Source organism: Engystomops pustulosus, chromosome 6, assembly GCF_040894005.1.
Source record: "Engystomops pustulosus chromosome 6, aEngPut4.maternal, whole genome shotgun sequence".
Lineage (NCBI taxonomy): Eukaryota > Metazoa > Chordata > Amphibia > Anura > Leptodactylidae > Engystomops > Engystomops pustulosus.
The window spans coordinates 5,317,465-5,331,632 of NC_092416.1; positions in this window are offsets into that span (position 1 = coordinate 5,317,465).

The window sequence follows — 14,168 nt, forward strand, 5'->3', positions numbered from 1 at the left end:
GATAATAATAGTATTAGAGACCTCAGGGCAAATAATAATATTACTAGAGACCTCAGAGCATATAATAATATTACTGGCAATCACAGAGGAGATGATTATAGTACTGGAGACTCCAGAGCAGATAATAATATTACTGGAGACCCCAGAGCAGATAATAATATTACTAGAGACCCCAGAACAAATAATAATATTACTAGAGACCTCAGAGCAGATAATAATATTACTAGAGACCCCAGAGCAGATAATAATAATACTAGAGACCATAGATCAAATAATAATATTACTACAGAACCCAGATCAGATAATAATAGTACAAGTGACCCCAGAGAAGATAATAATAGTACTAGAGATCTCAGAACAGATAATAATAGAACTAGAGATTTCAGAACATATAATAATAGTACTAGAGAACTCAGGGCACATGATTATATTACTGGAGACCCCAGAGCAGATAATAATAGTACTGGAGATCCCAGAGCAGTTAATAATATTACTAGAGACCTCAGAGCAGATAATAATATTACTGGCAACCCCAAAGGAGATGATAATAGTACTGGAGTCCCCAGAACAGATAATAATATTACTAGAAACCCCCCAGGAGATAATAATAGTACTAGAGACCCCACAGCAGTTAATAATATTACTAGAGACCTCGGAGCAAATAATAATATTATTGGAAACCCCAGGGGAGATGGTAATAGTACTAGAGACCCCAGAGCAGATAATAATATTACTAGAGACCCCAGAGCAGATAATAATATTACTAGAGACCCCAGAGCAGATAATAATATTACTAGAGACCCCAGAGCAGATAATAATATTACTAGAGACCCCAGAGCAGATAATAATATTAATAGAGACCTCAGGGCAGATATTTATAATACTAGAGACCTCAGATCAGTTAACAATAAAAATGGATAGGTCCCAGATAATACTGGAGAACCCTGAGCAGATAATAAAACTGGAGACATCTAGAGCACAAAACTACTGTTGTTTCAGTGGCTTGAGAGGCCAGTGCTAGCCCCTTTCTTGAATGACCTGTACATAAGAAGGCTAAAACTGTTAAGTTATGGCTGCAATTGATTGTAATATGTGTTTAAATCATCAGTTGTCATCAGTTCAGGCCTTTGTTATCTTTTTCTGGAAGGAAAGGCTGAGCTTGAAGTACTTTTATTTTTGTACAAATAACTGAAGCCTGAGTGAAAAACTGGTAAGAACTGATGCCTCCGCAGACCTATAGAAATCAATGGTGGTTATAATTGATTCAGATTTTTTGAGTTTTCTCATTTTGTGATGGAACAGAAAGACTGAAAGCACACTAGGTACTTTCCATAAAATACTTATCCACATTTATAATTCTTTGTGGGAGTGCAACACACAACACCAACAATTAGTCGTTTCTTACAATGGGTACAACCAAAAACAGACATCTCAATCCTTAGTGTAGCAGACAGTCTACTCTGCTTTCTCTGACCATGGTCAGCCTACTCTACCTTCCCTGACCATGGCCAGTCTACTCTGCCCTCCCTGACCATGGCCAGTCTACTCTGCCTTCCCTGACCATGTCCAGTCTACTCTGCCTTCCCTGACCATGGCTAGTCTACTCTGCTTTCTCTGACCATGGTCAGCCTACTCTACCTTCCCTGACCATGGCCAGTCTACTCTGCCTTCCCTGACCATGGTCAACCTACTCTACCTTCCCTGACCATGGCCAGTCTACTCTGCTTTCTCTGACCATGGTCAACCTACTCTACCTTCCCTGACCATGGCCAGTCTACTCTGCTTTCTCTGACCATGGTCAACCTACTCTACCTTCCCTGACCATGGCCAGTCTACTCTGCTTTCTCTGACCATGGTCAGCCTACTCTGCCTTCCCTGACCATGGCCAGTCTACTCTGCTTTTTCTGACCATGGTCAGCCTACTCTACCTTCCCTGACCATGGCCAGTCTACTCTGCCTTCCCTGACCATGGCCAGTCTACTCTGCCTTCCCTGACCATGGCCAGCCTACTCTGCCTCCCCTGACCATTGCCAGTCTACTCTGCCTTCCCTGACCATGGCCAGTCTACTCTGCCTTCCCTGACCATGGCCAGTCTACTCTGCCTTCCCTGACCATGGCCAGTCTACTCTGCCTTGCCTGACCATGGCCAGTCTACTCTGCCTTCCCTGACCATGGCTAGTCTACTCTGCCTTCCCTGACCATGGCCAGTCTACTCTGCCTTGCCTGACCATGGCCACTCTACTCTGCCTTCCCTGACCCTTCCAAGTCTACTCTGCCTTCCATGACCCTTCCAAGTCTACTCTGCCTTCCCTGACCATGTCCAGTCTACTCTGCCTTCCATGACCCTTCCAAGTCTACTCTGCCTTCCCTGACCATGGCCAGCCTACTCTGCCTTCCATCACCCTTCCAAGTCTACTCTGCCTCCCCTGACTATGTCCAGTCTTGGTTCTTACTACTGGCTTTGCCCAAACTTTAACTGTCTCTGACTATTCTCTGACTGATTAAGGTGCTTCACATCAGTGTCCACCTGGTCCACCAGAATTACCTGGAGAGGTATCAGCCCAGTGTCTTCATGATAGCATAAGGTTAAACACAGTGGGGCTTATTTACTAAGGGTCCGCAGATCGCATTTCAGTCAGACTTCTCGACGTTTTTGGGATTTGCGCCGGTGTGAGAGGTATTTAGAAGGGGATTGTGTCGCACGCCATCGGATTTTGTTGCAGCGGAGCCGGCTTCCATGCTACAGAATCGGGGGGCGGGCCATCATATGATCCAACTGATTCGGACTGAGCGCTGACTGAGCGTGGGAACTCCTCCGGACACAGGTAAGTAAATGTGCCCCAGTGGGTCCACATTACAATGTTTGATACTATGGACCTTCTCCTAACCATTGCCTCTCAATGATTGATAGAGACAGTAACCACCTGCGACCTTAACTTAACCACCTGCGACTTTAACCGATGGGAAAAATTATTTAATCAGTAAATTAGCAATGAGACTAATTTAATAATGAGCACCAATTAGCACCAACATTACATTGCCTCCGGTGCCTCATTATACCCGCTCACACGAGCGTTCATTAGAAATCTCCCTTCCCCCAACCATCCACTGGGAACATAAAAACGATCATACAATTACTTCATCTTTTCTCTGCGATATATGAAGATGAAAGAAGGTGAAGACAATGGAACATGAAGAATGTCTGTATAACAAATCTATAATTTTATAGTATTTTTTAACCATTTGAAACCCTGGTTTTTGTATTTATTTAATTTATAACAAACGAGATTAACATTTTTTGGGGATCCTCAAAAATGGCGTCTCAGGGGGCAGCATCTGAACAAAAGACATGGCAGCAATCTTCTCACAACAGCTCTAAGAGGGCAAGAACAATCGGGAGTTTCCAGCCAATCCTCAGTGACTCCTGTGCTATAAGGCAGTGGTGGCGGACCTATGGCACGGGTGCCAGAGGTGGCACTCAGAGCCCTTTCTGTAGGCAATCAGGACATCGCCCCAGGACAGAGTTCACCAATCACTGATTCTTCCTGCAGTCCCAGGCAACTTAAGAGATGCTGCTCTCAGCGATATTTTAAAGTGATACTTTATTGGCTGTTTGGAACTTCAGAAAAAGTGAGAAGGTTTTGACCCAGTTTTGAAGGTTGGACCCAGCATTCTTCCTGTATGGAGGGACCCTGGAGAGAAGCTACAATGAGAGTCTGAATTTGCCCTCCTTCCGTCAACTGTATTGGTGGCCTCAGGGGGCCGATTGAAAGATGTGGAAGAACAGGTAGCAATAAGTTACTGCTTAAAATTCCATTTGGCATTTCACGGTAAATAAGTGGATTTTAGTTGTAGTTTGGGCACTCGGCCTCTAAAAGGTTCGCCATCACTGCTAGGGGAAGGGATCTTCCCCAATCTAGAAGTTTCAGGAGCCAATCAGATTTCCAGCCTTGTCTGTTTCCTGAGAAGATGTTCTGATGTTCGATGGTTGACCTTGGGCCCGTTTCCTGTTTTGACCTATTAGATAGATATCCGTTTGATGCCGATTCTATCTATTGTCTTACCTGAGCAGCAGATATTGCAGTGCGTCTCTTTACAGACAACCACATTGTGGCAGTGGTGTGAACACTGACCAAACGACCAAACTGGGGGGCAACACATTACTTAGGGTATTTCCCCTGTTGGTCACACATGGACATGGACTTTCAGAATATTCCTGAGAACTGGATCCTGATTGGGTGTAGGGAGATGGCTTTCCATAATTTTAGCTTATGACATTGTGGACTGTTTGATGTGCGGAAAGTTGATAATTATTGATTTCTTTTTTTTTTTTACTTTCTTTTGGAATCTGTAATTTTCTTTTTTTCTCTTTATCTTTAAAAAATATGTATTTTTTCTTACTGTTCTGTCCACAAGTTCCTTAGTTCTTTTTAATTTAGAAAAATAATCAGCTGTCGTATCGTGTCTGTAAATTGTTCCTTATATTTATCGTCCTCCGAACAGATTTTCCTTCAGAATCTCACTCTTAGTCTTAGTTTTCTGTTGTCGTCTGTCAGGAACATTACATGAACGTGTGTGAACAAGCCCTAAGTATGTTCTCCAGGCCATTAACTGCAATTATACAACACAGGAGAATGAGAACAAGCTCCATTGATCAACACAGAACCAGATATCATATGTCATGTATGAGTAGATAGATAGATAGATAGATAGATAGATAGATAGATAGATAGATAGATAGATAGATGGATAGATAGATATATAGATAGATAGATAGATAGATAGATAGATAGGAGATAGATAGGAGATAGATAGATAGATAGATAGATAGATAGATAGATAGGAGATAGATAGATAGATAGATAAATAGATAGATAGATAGATAGATAGATAGATAGATAGATAGATAGATGGATAGATGGATGGATAGATGGATAGATAGATAGATAGATAGATAGATATTTATGAGATAGATAGATAGATGAATGGATGTGAGTCATTATATTCTATTCCAAATTGAATTTGCTAAATCACAAATTTCCAATGACTAATTATTAGAAACATATGTCGATAATTCATATTGTAATATACTACTGTGATATATTAAACTTGATATAGTTATTTTATAAAGTATAATATATAACGATTGTAACATTTGCAACAAAGATTTTCGTTTTATTGATTTATAAAGCAATACATTAACATGATTTGCTTAAAAAAACTTAAAAACTTTAACATTTTCAAACATTTAGCTTAAAATAAATCCATTTCTGTAATCTATACCCACCATGAAAGTTTACGTTTAATAACTTCAAAAAATTATAAATTGAACTAATGATTTTAAGTCGCTAATTTATATACTTGGAAAGAATTAAATTTCCCCTAAAATACATCATTTTAGAACTAATTCATTTACTTAACTTTCTGTCTTTATTAAAATTCAAGTTTAATAAAACCACAAAATGTTAATTAACTTAAGAATAATCATTTGATTACTTAACAAATCTGACAAGGTCTACGATAATTATCTAAAAATTGAATTTCTAAGAAAATGAATGTAAATGAATTTTACAATTAATTAACAAATCAAATCTTTTATCTACAACTAAACTATAAAATGGGTAAAGTTATTAACCTTTATGGATAATAAGTAAATAAATTGGTAATTACACAAGTAAATTAGAGCATCAAACATTTCCATGTATAAAGTTGAGTCCCCAATATTTTTGTCTCATTAAACAAATTGTAAAATCTTAGTAATTTGGGGTTGGGTTTTCTCCGGACCCCCGATAACTTGTTGCTACGACAGCACAAAATACCCAGACGGAGGCGATTATGAAATCCATGACACCAGCGAGACAACAGAACGGGAGACTCTACTACAGAGCGGAGCGTGTCAGATTCTGTCATTGTCTGAAGACAATGGGGGTTATTGTTCTCCGGGAGACGCACATTATAGCTCTACAATTATCAGAAGTCGCGTGTGAGATACAGATTATACACGACAACTGTAAAGGATCTGAGAGAAACATTTTAAATGAATTAATACCTAAAAATATTAAATAAAAAAAAAAGTGAGTGAGGACTGTCAGTAGGAGAAGGACATTATATGAGTCCTAAATGTCTTGAATACAGTGTTTACCATACACTGATATGTATTAGATTGACTGGTTGACTAATTGGTCTATCGGTTCTGCAACTTTTTCCCAAAAAGTTTAGTGGGTCCCTCATTTTATGCAACCATGGTCCTAGTAATAATAATGGGATATACGGAGGCAGCTGATTAGAATGAAATTAAATTATTCCTAAGAAAGGCCTATACACAATGGAATGACCGGGCCCTCTGACCACTATGTGGCCCTGTGGGAGGTAGATTTAGATAGAAATGATGTGACTCACAGAGATGTAACGTGTGCACACACCAGTCATATAAATAGTTACTAAACACAACCTGTTGGTTGGGGAAGATTGGAGGAAGTTGTATGAACAGGGGTCGTAAATGTTGGACCCCCAGATCGTTATTTTGGTTGAGGCCCTGGGACACTCTTCCTTCTATTATTCTAGAAGTCAATATATTTTCAGATACGGATCAAGGGCCTAATATACCGGACACGTGGTCCTTAGTAGGAGGTTAGTAAGAGCAACAATGACTTATAGTTGTGAACAATGGTCTATTTTACAATAAGGAGGCAAGCGATGGACCTTCTCATGAAGCCCTCCAGACCTACAACTCAAAGGTCTTCCTTCATTTAGAAGAAATTTGTTCAAGTCCTAATGGTCACATGACCACCATGTACCAAAAAAGTAGTTTAGTAAGGAATTGGCCCGATCAATATCATAGCGGGGGAATAGAGGAAGTGTTACTACCAGGGGAAAGGATGGGAAGCAATTCTGATATTGTCTGATATTGTATCCATTTGGCGCTTCCGGGTCGGTATTTAGTGCAGCTTTTTGGTCTCTGTTGCAGCTATAGTTATAGGGGTATGCTATGTGCTTCATGTTTAGTTTCTGGTGGAGCCTGTGGAGTTCTAGAATTGGTAAATGTATATGAAATCAATAATATGTTGTATAAATCCGTACAAAGTGATGTCCCTTCAATGGTAGCTACAAGCAGCCAGAACTTTATTGTAAGGATCAATGAGATTCAGAGCAACAGGAAGAGGAAACTGAGCAAAAACTCAAACAGAACAAGTGATTATATGAAATATAGAACCTTTATAACGCAACGATACAGAGAGTTTTGTATATAGACAGTGACTCCTCACCGATCAGGGAGATTTATAGGTCTTCTAGCAGTAGACGTTGCCTCGGGGGGCGGCAGGTGGGAGATGCCTCCAGGAAGCAAAGCATCATACATGACCAGTGGGGAATATGATCTTAGTAAAGCATGGCGAGCTTCTTCTACAAACAGCGCCACCCCTGTTCATGGCCATTATGTGGTATTGCGTCTGAGTTCTATTCAAGTGATTATCGCAGTTCTCTGATTTATGAGAACAGGACTGAACTACAAGAGCAGACATGGCCCATAGGCAAGAGTGGATCCATATGAGGAGGACCTCTTCAGCAGACACAGGTCCTTTTAGTACAGTTTTTTCACATCAGAGCCTCATCAGAATGCACACTGCACATTTCGATAAGATTACACTGAGCAGTTGACCGATGTTTCGGATCCCGCGGCTGCACAGGATTTCAGTCGTAATAACCGTCTTCAAATCAGGAAATTGGAATCTCTTCCTGGTCTGGTATTGACAGATCCCGGGAGAGGAGCAGCCATTATACACTTCCGATGATACATAGGTATCTAGAAAATTAAAAGAAAGATATTGGGGCTCAATTGCTAAGGGTCCAAACGCCGCACTTTCGGCAGGTTTTCCGAATATTTCCGATTTGCGCCGAATTGCCCCGGGATTTTGGCGCACACAATTGGATTGTGCCGCATCGGCGCCGGAACAGAAATCGGGGGGCGTGGGCGTCGGACAACCCGACGGATTCGGAAAATCTGCAGAATTTAAAAAAGAATTTGTGTCGCAAGATCAGCACTTACATGCACCGGGTCAAAGAAGGTGAACTCCGGCGGAACCTCGGCGCAGCGGCGACCCATGCAGGATATCGGGCACACGGACCTTAGTGAATCCCGGCAGACCTGATATAGCGGCGGGGATCACGACTGGACCGGGTGAGTAAATGTGCCCCATTGGGTAACATTTATGAGAAGTGTCTGAAAAGTGTTCTGTTCACGTTACACAACGACCAATCAGAGCCCAGCTTCAATATTCCCACAGCTGTTTATAAATTGAAAAAATCTCTGATTGTTTGTTAAGGGGAACTAAAACAATTCAGCTCTCGGACACTTCCCCATTATTCCTATAAAAATCTAGAGAAAACTGCAGAACATTCTGCACAAGTCTTCTACAGGCCGAAGCCAAACCCTAACACCGGAGAACCAAGATGGAGGCGACCCGATGATTGCCCTATGACAAAACATGGATACATTTCTTTAATGCTGAGTGTAGCAATGCTGGTCCTGAGGCTGCACTACTGGAATATCCTACAATCATGTCCTCTACTTATTTCTCTCAGCCATTTCTTATTTCCTGAAACCGATCTTCCAAATGTATTGATGTCAGGATATATACACCAACCAGTCTTTGGGGTCATGCACGCAGCTGGGTGCAGTTTGCGAGTCACAAGCAATGGACCATGTGTGGTTGTTTTCGGCCATTGAAAATGACCTATCGAGGACCCAAATCCGGGGAGAAATAAGACTTGACCTGTAATTTGCTGTATGGTGCATGCACAGTGCCTCACCGCACCATGAGCGAGCCCAACACAAGTCATAAGGGCTGTGAGTAATTTCTGCTAAATATATACGTTCATGTGCATGAGGCCCTAACTCTGTGCTAATGTGTAATTTTTTTCCATATCTACAGCCTGGTCTGTCACCATCGCTTGAGCTGGACTCAGAGGATGACAGAAGAACTTGGGGAACATCAGATCCACATCATCAGATCAACACTGGTCCCCTATAATGTATGAGAACCGCTCCATGCGGCAGTCACTTACCGTCAGATATATTGTTAGTGTAGTGGATGCAGCGCGTTTCATCCGCGTTACAGTGAACCACATCGGTTGAGCGACACTTGGAACTATTTGTGGGAAAACAGTTTGGACACGTCCTACCATTGTTCTTCCTTCTTTTCAGGGACCCTGTAATACAGGAAATTGCAGGAGTCATAGAGACCCAGAAAGTAAGAATCTAGACGTTATCAATCACCAGAAAACCCAATGACCCTCCTGCCTATGGATGTAGTGATGGTCAGTTAGGGATCACTGAGGTGTTCTCTCGGAAACTACCCATAACCTAAGACAGATAATGTTGTGATCATATTCTATTATTGTTTTCCCCTTGTAGAGTGAGATCCCCAGCTACCAGATCCCGTTGTAAATTTGTCTGGTGACGTCTATGTTCTTCTACTAGAGACGAGGACTAGAGACGAGGACATCTTCTTACATTGAGGTTCTTCAGGAGTGCACATGTCTGTATCACAACAAGATGTCTTGATAGTCATGGACTTTTCTTTACTGGTTATGACTCCAGAAAATTTACATTCTGGAGATTTCCCGCAGCGTCTTCTAATTTGCATGGTTAGCCTTCGACTTTTTTCTAGAAAGAAGCAGAAAACTCAAAAACTTTCCGAAATAAAACATCTCTGTGACATTGTGTGTGGACTCTTATCATTCCTCTCCCTAGCGCAGGACCTCATAGCTCCCCTCAGTGATTGTATACTATCTCCATATTTGCACCATCCGAGGCCGTCCTCACCCATCTGTTCCTCTGCCATTGGTGCACATTAGAAACATTCATTATCATGTAGCATGAAGGTAGAGCCTGACCTATCCAGGAATCCTGATGCTATCGTCTAATCTATGGTCTGGTTTGCTGGTTCTGATTTTTGGTGACTTTAAAAAATATGTCCTGGGATTCGATTTCTATAAGAGTAATCTTGGTTTCTCCTGGCCTTCAATGAGCACAGCTTGACCTCCTGCAGAACTACCCAACCACTGTGCTCTGACAATGAGCTCTGCTGCACATGTTCTTCACAGGGAATATTCACCCCTAATACATACAGATGTCACATAGGGAGGTCCTCTGCTTAAAAGCTCCTCTATGTGTCTCTATTGGGGCAGCCAGGACATTTATCATGAACAGTCATCAAGGGTTGACCAGGACTTACTGTTGATAGCCTAGTGGTCCAGTTTCCCGTTATTAGTTTGGAGACCTTTAAACATAGGGATTATAACTATAGATCCCTCAGTGTCCATGTTGTGGTCATGCACAGTCTTCCAGACACAACGGGAACACAGAAGATCATGGAGTTAGGTTCACTATATTTACAAGGATCCAAACATCTGACCAACCTGGATGTCTGGCGTTGGATCACTGTGATCTTTTTTTTTCTACTGAGGGAAGGTCATTACTGGTCAATACTGGCATTAAGACTGTGTCTGGTGTCTTTTCAGGAGACACTTCCTATCAGAGTGCATCCCGGAGGCCACTATCCCATCACTCCCGCACCTGGTCATGGCTCCAGATAGTCAGGTAATCCCCTGAGGTCTAGTGGAGGATGACCTCATATCTTATGCAGGTAGGTACGTACCATCTACAATCCTTCTTTTTTCAGAAACACACACATCTTCATCTGTGGCACACAACATCCGCTGTTTGGTGCAGGTGGCAGAATTCTCATCATAGCAAGCATGGCACCACAGAAAGTTACCTGCGGGGGGAGATGGTCATGTATCACATCACTGGAGGCACAAGCAAGCAGCAGGAGGTGAGTGTATCGCTTCTAAGGGAGGCAGTGACATGTTTATACAAAAGCCATAGTGAAAAGTGACTGGTTGTAGAATCTGCAATGGTAAACGGTCTTATGAGCAGGACTGGCTGCAGATACCCAACTATGTAACTCAAGCCTTTACCCAATATTTGGCCTTAAACACCAATTCTGACCCTTCTTGGCAGCTCCAGTGGCGGGACACCCAACCTGCTCTGTCTCTGAGCAATGTTTCAACCAACACTGGAGGAATGGACAAGTCTGGAGCTGCTGGCCAGGACAGAGGTCCAGGAACTCCTGTTTATGAGGACCAGCATTAGTGACCATCATCAGCGGCCAATGACCATATTGGGATGGAAGGAGCAGGTTCCCATTGCAGCCCCGCAAACTGCGAAAGGCCAAGGTTCCCAAGTGGGTTAGAGTTCCATTATCCCAAATAGAGGGAGCAGGACCTCAATTGTTGACCATGTCCCCTCACTAGAAGAGTAGGTCCACAGGGGCAGAGGTAATACCAGGTTCTGCTGCTTCCTAAATTTCAGGACCTTTTTCTACTATTGAGATGTTTGGTTGACAAATCCCAAGAGTTGTAGTGTTGTTAAAATGTAGAAATTGAAGAAATGAATAACAAACTCAACTAAATATTCGTGTTCACTAATTCGTAGTGTTGGGCAGGATTCATGGTGTAGGGCAGGATTCATGGTGTAGAGCAAGATTCATGGTGTTGGGCAGGATTCATGGTGTAGAGCAGGATTCATGGTGTAGAGCAGGATTCATGGTGTAGGGAAGGATTCATGGTGTAGGGAAGGATTCATGGTGTTGGGCAGGATTCATGGTGTAGAGCAGGATTCAGGGTGTAGAGCAGGATTCATGGTGTTGGGCAGGATTCATGGTGTTGGGCAGGATTCATGGTGTAGAGCAGGATTCATGCTGTTGGGCAGGATTCATGGTGTAGGGCAGGATTCATAGTGTAGGGCAGGATTCATAGTGTAGGGCAGGATTCATGGTGTTGGGCAGGATTCATGGTATAGGGCAGGATTCATGGTGTTGGGCAGGATTCATGGTGTAAGGCAGGATTCATGGTGTTGGGCAGGATTCATGGTGTTGGGCAGGATTCATGGTGTAGGGCAGGATTCATGGTGTAGAGCAGGATTCATGGTGTTGGGCAGGATTCATGGTGTAGGGCAGAATTCATGGTGTTGGGCAGGATTCATGGTGTAGGGCAGGATTCATGGTGTTGGGAAGGATTCATGGTGTTGGGAAGGATTCATGGTGTTGGACAGGATTCATGGTGTTGGGCAGGATTCATGGTGTGGGGCAGGATTCATGGTTTTGGGCAGGATTCATGGTGTTGGGCAGGATTCATGGTTTTGGGAAGGATTCATGGTGTTGGACAGGATTCGTGGTGTTGGGGAGGATTCATGGTGTAGGGCAGGATTCATGGTGTAGAGCAGGATTCATGGTGTTGGGCAGGATTCATGGTGTAGAGCAGGATTCATGGTGTAGAGCAGGATTCATGGTGTAGGGAAGGATTCATGGTGTAGAGCAGGATTCATGGTGTAGAGCAGGATTCATGGTGTAGGGAAGGATTCATGGTGTAGGGAAGGATTCATGGTGTTGGGCAGGATTCATGGTGTAGAGCAGGATTCATGGTGTAGAGCAGGATTCATGGTGTTGGGCAGGATTCATGGTGTTGGGCAGGATTCATGGTGTAGAGCAGGATTCATGGTGTTGGGCAGGATTCATAGTGTAGGGCAGGATTCATAGTGTAGGGCAGGATTCATAGTGTAGGGCAGGATTCATGGTGTTGGGCAGGATTCATGGTTTAGGGCAGGATTCATGGTGTTGGGCAGGATTCATGGTGTAAGGCAGGATTCATGGTGTTGGGCAGGATTCATGGTGTTGAGCAGGATTCATGGTGTAGGGCAGGATTCATGGTGTAGAGCAGGATTAATGGTGTTGGGCAGGATTCATGGTGTAGGGCAGAATTCATGGTGTTGGGCAGGATTCATGGTGTAGGGCAGGATTCATGGTGTTGGGCAGGATTCGTGGTGTTGGGAAGGATTCATGGTGTTGGACAGGATTCATGGTGTTGGGCAGGATTCATGGTGTGGGGCAGGATTCATGGTTTTGGGCAGGATTCATGGTGTTGGGCAGGATTCATGGTTTTGGGAAGGATTCATGGTGTTGGACAGGATTCATGGTGTTGGGCAGGATTCATGGTGTTGGGCAGGATTCATGGTGTAAGGCAGGATTCATGGTGTTGGGCAGGATTCATGGTGTTGGGCAGGATTCATGGTGTAGGGCAGGATTCATGGTGTAGAGCAGGATTAATGGTGTTGGGCAGGATTCATGGTGTAGGGCAGAATTCATGGTGTTGGGCAGGATTCATGGTGTAGGGCAGGATTCAGGGTGTAGAGCAGGATTCATGGTGTTGGGAAGGATTCATGGTGTTGGGAAGGATTCATGGTGTTGGGAAGGATTCATGGTGTTTGGAAGGATTCATGGTGTTGGACAGGATTCATGGTGTTGGGCAGGATTCATGGTTTTGGGCAGGATTCATGGTGTTGGGCAGGATTCATGGTGTTGGGCAAGATTCATGGTGTTGGGCAGGATTCATGGTGTTGGGCAGGATTCATGGTGTTGGGCAGGATTCATGGTGTTGGGCAGGATTCATGGTGTTGGGCAGGATTCATGGTGTTGGGAAGGATTCATGGTGTTGGGCAGGATTCATGGTGTTGGGAAGGATTCATGGTGTTGGGAAGGATTCATGGTGTAGGGCAGGATTCATGGTGTTGGGCAGGATTCATGGTGTGGGGCAGGATTCGTTGTGTGTGGGGCAGGATTCATGGTTTTGGGCAGGATTCATTGTGTTGGGCAGGATTCATAGTGTTGGGCAGGATTTGTCGATGATTTGGGATAGATTTACAAGACACACGGTTTTCGGGGATTTTTTGTAAAGTATTTTTTGTAGAAATAATCACGTAAAAGCCACAAAGGAATAACATTTATACAGTAGCCGAGAAGAGACATGAAGTCCTCCCCTCACCGATCTCCAGCTCTGGATTTGGCTTGATCTTAGTGATGGTTATAGTTGAGTAAAAACTTAGTAAAGCCACGAGTCTTCCTTTGTCTTTGTAGGTGTTTTGGGATCCGCAGCCGAAGGAGTGGACGGTGTAGACTGGAAGGAAATAAGACAAAAATTAGAAATGGTGCAGTGGTGCTGAGTACATTCCCTGGTGATCCCATACATGTGCACGTATGGGTGCAGGAGTGCAAGTGCCCCCGAAATGCACTGAGGGTGTGTCCTCACACTGCTGTGCTCTCTGCAGGCCC